The sequence below is a fragment of the Pinus tabuliformis genome, chromosome 3_2 (genome assembly GCF_031772625.1).
Source record: "Pinus tabuliformis cultivar Carrire ecotype Pingquan chromosome 3_2, CPIR1, whole genome shotgun sequence".
Taxonomy (NCBI): Eukaryota; Viridiplantae; Streptophyta; class Pinopsida; order Pinales; family Pinaceae; genus Pinus; species Pinus tabuliformis.
In genome coordinates, this window is record NC_142302.1 from 75,996,919 (window position 1) to 76,004,228 (window position 7,310).

At 37.3% G+C, this 7,310-nt stretch overlaps 1 long non-coding RNA gene across 1 annotated transcript; it reads left to right on the plus strand.

Annotated features, from left to right (window-relative positions):
- The first annotated feature begins 2,982 nt into the window (after positions 1-2,982).
- LOC149179923 (uncharacterized) lies at positions 2,983-3,533 on the plus strand. Its single transcript, XR_016257416.1, has 2 exons — positions 2,983-3,074; positions 3,485-3,533. It is a non-coding gene; the product is annotated as an uncharacterized LOC149179923 (long non-coding RNA).
- The last annotated feature ends 3,777 nt before the right edge of the window (positions 3,534-7,310 follow it).

A 7,310-nucleotide genomic window follows, 5' to 3' on the forward strand; every position in this document is an offset into this window, starting at 1 on the left:
AAGGGAGCATGGGGGCTTCTATAATGGTTCCTAAGATTGTTTCGCTTGATGCAACCATTGGGATAGAACTAGAGCCAACACCATGTTCAATTCCTACACCAGCTATGGGTCCAAACATGGTGACGATATGTCGTGAAGGAGGCTCAGAATCAGATAAGGAATCAAATGAACCAGGAGAAGAGTCGATATGGGAACTCAGAGGGTTATGAACATGAACCCGACGGGGAGGGGTAATATGCCCAAGCAAAAATTGGGGATGAAGGCCTAAGAGTCTCTGTGACAAACTCCTTGGTGGCGCAAAGGTGGCCAAACACAAGTGACATGGAAATGATGAAGGGAGATCAACAATATGCCTTTCTCTCAATGAGGGGAGATAAAGTTATTATGTTAAGTCTTGGCTTGGTGGTCTAAACCAAGCGCCCTTCACTTGAGGTGTGCTTGTGTGTGCAAGTGCATTTATTGATTAAGCCTAGATGGTGTTTGTAATAAACAAAAAAAAGGTTTGCTGAAGATAAACTGAAATTAACAACAGAAAATGAACAGCAAAATAATTAACTAAACCCCACCCAAACTGGGTTTGCAAACACTGTGTTGGTTGATGGCCAAATCAACAGAAAACACACAAAAATTTCAAGATATCTAATTATCGGTATGACTGGGATCAAATGACACTAAACTATTGGAAAGTGGTGCAACAACAACAAAAAACCAGAGAGGGAGATCGCTGCAAAAAGATAGGGAGATGGGTGAAAAACCTAGGGCAACTGATGGGACCCAAAGGCCAGCGACCAAACAAGTTTTAGTATGAAACTATGGATGGACACAACCTATCTTTGGAGATCTGAAATATAAGGGCACAGATCTGGAAAATATGGCTAAAAGTGCTGCAAAAACTCAGACTACTCACTTAGCTAAACTCCTCATATAAAGGTGGAAGCATACTAGAAGCCCTAAGGGGCTAAATTCCACTTCGACGAGTAAATCAGAGTAGATCAAGGCCTAAGTGGGATGAGACAGAGGTCAAACAACCCAGCAAATAGCTCTTGGTAAAACCCAGAAACAGATATGATAAAAGCTCGAAAACGCTAAAATTGTGGGTACTGACTTGTTTTTATGTGAGATAGCACTTTTTGGGTTGAAAGGTGCACTCTAGACTCCAAATCGTGCTTTTTGGGCTAAAAAGTGTAATTTATAATCCTTGATTCTCGCTCAGAAAATCTCAGAAAAATTATCGTCTCTGTCATGACTGGTTCCTGTGACCCTAAGATGGAAAGTGAAGGTCACCCAGGTTTCTAGATTGGAAGTATAAAACCAATGGAGTCGCCAATTTTGTTGTAGTGTTTTCTTCTCAAAGATGTACGAAAAGAACCCACTTAAGATTGTGGATGAAAAACAATATCAACAATATAAATGGCTGCTAAACATTGTAGATCTGCAACAACTGATAGAAACAAAACCTGCCAAAATTCTAATCTATGCCACAATCATAGTTAAACAACAAAAAGAAATAGTAATAACTCCAATCATCCAATGGAAACCAGATATACAAAGAATAGTTTTTATTATAACACATGTGAAGGGAACAAATAGATGTTACCAATCCCCATCTATGGGATGGGTTCTTGGCTATCCTCAAATGTCTTCAGCTTGTGTAGAGTATCTATCCTCTATAATGTGTAAACCCAGCCAAAATGATGTGCGGCAATGAAAATAATCAGAGTTACAACAGTGAGTGCAACAATGAACATAATAAAAAGTGAATAATGAATAAAAAACCATTCTATTTATAACAAAGTATTGAGTTATCCTCGAATAATGAGCAATAATAAAATATTATTAACCCCATTCTTGGAATAACCACTTGGAATATTTTATTATATTTGGTTAGGAAGGGAAAAATATTTAAACTTTTATTTAGAAATAATAAATAAATAAATGATTTATTTATCATCTGAAGGAATTCGTTAAGGAATAATAAACAAATAATTATTTATTTCATTATTCCTAAGGGATTTAGTCAAATTTGACAAAGAATAATAATTACGCCGTAAGGCGTTCCTCTGGGAAGAACTCCCCTCCAGTGCCACTCTGTACCTTCCTGCGCCCTTGATTTCGTTGTTAGACGATGGAATTGATATTAGCCGTTTGATTCGAGGGGTTCGATTCATTATCCCTCCCCCTCCCCCGGCATACCATCTGGCATTTGGCCGCGCATAGCATATGGTATCTGGCAAGCATGCAAATCGCCATATCTCAAGCATTTGGCCGCGCATAGCATATGGTATCTGGCAAGCATGCAAATCACCATATCTCACAGTTGGCAACAGAATCGCCATATCTCACAGTTTAGGGCGATATCATATCTCTGTGTCGGTAAAAGCATATCTGTGTACCTCTTAACCTTTACATTTCTTAATCCCTCGCACGTCTTTGCCTGTATCCTCCTGTTCGTCTCCAGTAAGCTCTGGAACCTACATCTATGTAACCGTTCGATTGGCTTAAATTGGAGGAGGGGCTACTGCGGCGGATTGCATTTTATACCGATTTGTGGCTGCAGCTTCACTTGGGATTTTTGTGGCAGGACCATTACAGCGCTTCTCGATTTCACACGTTTCATCCTTCGAGGTGAGAAAGAGGGCAACGATGAATGAAAGGTGAGAAGCGCAGCTTCCCTGTCCTGTCTCTGATAAAAGAGGGTAACCATGAAAGAAGTATTTTATGTGTTAAATTTGTACTAGACAGCGATGTTGAGGGCGAATTTCTGATGAGATTTTCCAATGAAGCCTCTGGATGGCCTCCCGGCTTCCGGATTTAATTGTGTGGTGGCCTCGCTAACTGGTCTGGTGGTTCGATTCTACCTCTCTTTGCTTCCTCCCATGGTGAAGAAGCTGGCTGGGGTTTTGAATTTTCCACGGGAAATGTAAGAAAATGCCATGTGTGGAGGAGGAATTCATGTCAGATATCCACTATGAAATCAGAGCGGAAGAATTGAGAAAATATGGAAGGCATTAAGAAGCGATTTCCGAAGCAGAGGAGTTATTTTGACTAAATTCTTTACAATATAATTTGGTGGGGTAAGGGAATGCTTTTTTTCTTCTTGAATGCTGTCTGATGTAATGGAGGAAGCATTTGATGTAATGGAGGAAGCGAGTTGTGCTGTCATTTAATCTCATATTTGCATTTCTTTCTTTTCCATTTCTGCTCCCTTGGTGCTAACATATATGGTATGGTACGGCGATAGATCAATTTTTTTCTATAATTGTATGGTTTATTCTGAAATTTTTAGATTTCTCACTTTAATTAATTATTTATATTAATATGAATTAAGTTAATTAAACTGAATTAAATTTACTGGACGATGGATATCATTTCCTATGTCGATGTTTTTTTATTTAATTTCCTAGAGGTGTAATTTGAATAATTTTAATGTTTTTTCATTTAATTTCTTCACGGTGTAATTTGAATATTTATTGTATTATTACAGGTTATCCGTCTATGGAAAAATAGCATAGGGTGCTAGATTGAGATGGGAAGATTGGAGATCTTTTGGAACTTTTAAGAAAGAAAGTAGTAGGGTTGTTGGAAATGAGAGTAGACTGAGAAGAGATGCGACGGGCATATATACGTCCGTGAACCTACATACAGCTCTGCTTATTCTCCTTCGGCTTCTCTGTCTCTGTTCTGGTTTTTGTGTGTGTTTGTGTGTTCTGAAAGCACTTCCATTGTGTTGTGTTGTCTCGTTATTTCTCTGTTTCATGTTATATGTCTTATGTGTGTTATATATGTTATGTGTGTTACGTGTGTTGTCTCGTCGTTTCTCTGTTTCATGTTATATGAGGAAAGTAGCAGAGTGCTATGATGAAAGTTGTAGAGGATTGAGGGTGAATGGGTTGGAATCTGTGAAAAAAACGGAGCTTAAGATGCATGCCGTTTTACTGTAGACTATTTAAAGCTTTGTAGTTATTTGATTTTTAAGGTGTACCTCTTTGCATCCAATGTTTTCAGTTTTGTTTAATTTGTTTCCTTTGTTTTCATGCAAGTAAATTGTAATTTATAATTAGATCACTCACGACTTTAAAAATTTGCCAAAAATCACCAGTTCAAATTGAACATCCTTAAATTTGTTACATCCAGAGTACTTGGAACCTAGGTTTTAATTTAGGATGTCTTGAAGCATGCAACATAAGTGGTTCTGAGCATTTCTATAATCTTCATTTACAGTCAAAATGGCAAACAGATGTTGGCAAGTATTGCAAGAGTCAAATTCTTTTTATTATTTCTTTTGTGAGATTCTGGGTTGTATTGTTTTTATTTTTATCTAATAGGTCACTAGGTTAGACTTAGGAATATACAGTATTAAATAATTGTTTTTCTGGCTGATGTGTTCTAACTTTTTGTACATGATAATGCAGAACAAATTATAAGGAACCACGAGGTTCCTATAATGTGGTCACCAAATAGAATTGCAGGTTTTAACTTTTATGGCACTGTTGGAGTTTGCATAGCAATAAAGAGTGAGAGAGATTTGTTATCATGTGGCATACCAGATTTTGACAGTGTACTAAATCCCCATGGATATGTACTACCTTTCAATGAAGGTTATATAAAGGCAATGTCTATGAGTGTACCAGATGCCCCTGTGTACTTTCCACAAGCTTTCAGTTTTCATACGTACCCAACACATACATTGAAGTAGGGACTTATTAGTCAAAGGAATTGGGACTACATGGTGCCACCAGGAAGCAGTCTTCAGAATGTACCTTTTAAACTGCAACCTCAAGGGAATGCCCCGGAACTGCAACTACCTTTCAAACTGCATCCTCAAGGGAATGCCTAGGAACTTCAACTCCAAGATTTTCAGTACTTCGTTGTGATTGATTTTGAGGCAACTTGTGACGTGGGTACACGTCTTAGTCCACAAGAGATAGTGTTTTTTTTATTTATCTCATATCTGGTTCTTATTTGTGGCGATTTCCTTTCCATTTATGCAGATTATGAACAATGGAAAAGAGGGGTCGCGCCCTCCATTTCCATCCACTTCTTTTCATGATCATTCCAAGATGGAGAAAAAGGAATGTTTTGATAATTGCAAGATCCATTACCGTTTCGTCTCAAACGATCTTCAGACATTCTCAATGTAAGAGAATACTTATCGTTATACTTGAAGAAGTGTATTGAATGACCACTGAGCCAGGACCGACGAGGATATGACAAAGATGAATCCTAGTATCCATATCAAGAGTCAAGAGGAGTGTTTCTGCTGAAGACGTTATTTACCCTTAAAGGAATTGGTGACTGGAAATAGGTTTATAACTCTATTACAATTTTGTCATGTCAATTAAGCTGATTGGATCCATGCCTTCTTTACTTGAAAGGTGATGGGTGGTAAGGTGGACATTTATCTGAAATGAAATTTTATTAGCATCCACGGAAATCCCTGAACATCTACACGAGGACTAAAGCAATCACAGTTTTATGAAGAATTTATCTCCCCTTTAACTCCAATCTATAAGGGATCTAAAAGTATATCCGGTTACACTGTATATATTCCGTGTCTAAACTGTCTAAACATGTTCTCTGATATTGCAAGACATCTTTCATGTAGATGGCAACTTGCTTGGCAGAGAAGCAAAGAAAACTCTGTATAGTCTTCACATCTCACTTTATTAAGCGTTTTTCTCTTATCTGGTCGTCTCTTGCAGAGTTCAACATCACATGTACATTATCTTCAATTATTTCAAATCTTAATATTGCTATAGAGATGAAAGTACACGCTTGATTTGTAGATATCTCTTCGTAGATAACAACAGATAATAGCATTTGAGCTCTTCTGCAATAGTAGGTTGAATCTATGGATTGTCAAGTCTGTGGCTAGCTCTGGCTAGTGGAGCTTAAGATGCATGCCATTTTACTATAGACTGTTTAAAGCTTTGTAGTTATTTGATTTTTAAGGTGTACCTCTTTGCATCCAATGTACAATGCTGCAGGTTTTCAGTTTTGTTTAATTTGTTTGCTTTGCTTTGATGCAAGTAAATTTTAATTTATAATTAGATCACTCGCGACTTTAAAAATTTGCCAAAAATCACCAGTTCAAATTGAACATCCTTAAATTTGTTACATCCAGAGTACTTGGAGCACTGACTTATCATATGTATGCAGCCTATGGAGGATTTTCTTTGTTAACCTAGGTTTTAATTTAGGATGTCTTGAAGCATGCAACATAAGTGGTTCTGAGCACTTCTATAATCTTCATTTACAGTCAAAATGGCAAACAAAAGTTGGCAAGTATTGCAAGAGTCAAATTATTTTTATTATTTCTTTTGTGAGATTCTGGCGTTGTATTGTTTTTATTTTTATCTAATAGCCATTTTATTCTAATTCATTGGTGCTCATTTTTCATGGGCCTTAGATGTTACCAAGAATATAGATGTCCTATTGCTATTAATAAAGTCTTCATGCCTTCACAGAACTTTGTGCATTTACGGAACTTCCTGGTAATCCATATCCCAAAGCTCCCAGAATTGCCCTAATGGAGTATACATGGAAAACATCCAAAAGGAATCCCTTCAGCAAACAAATATAAAAGGATAAGTCAAAGTCTTCCAGGCTTGAGTAAGAGACAAGCCTAAAGTTCTCTAATTGCCAGACCGAGTACCACTTTGAGGAAAGCCAGAATTGCCAAAAAAACACCTTCAAAATCCAAAGTTGAGAATGAAAAATAGCCCACAGAAGCAGACTAACAAAAATCAAAAGGATGTGATACCCAAACTCCCATCTACAAGCCTAAACATAAAGATATGATAGGTCACTAGGTTAGACTTAAGAATATACAGTATTAAATAATTGTTTTTCTGGCTGATGTGTTCTAGCTTTTTCTCCATGATAATGCAGAACAAATTATAAGGAACCACGAGGTTCCTATAATGTGGTCACCAAATAGAATTGCAGGTTTTAACTTTTATGGCACTATTGGAGTTTGCATAGCAATAAAGAGTGAGAAAGATTTGTTTTCATGTGGCATACCAGATTTTGACAGTGTACTAAATCCCCATGGATATGTACTACCTTTCAATGAAGGTTATATAAAGGCAATGTCTATGAGTGTACCAGATGCGCTTGTGTACTTTCCACAAGCTTTCAGTTTTCATACGTACCCAACACATACATTGAAGTAGGGACTTATTAGTCAAAGGAATTGGGACTACATGGTGCCACCAGGAAGCAGTCTTCAGAATGTACCTTTTAAACTGCAACCTCAAGGAAGCAGTCTTCAGAATGTACCTTTTAAACTGCAACCTCAAGGAAATGCC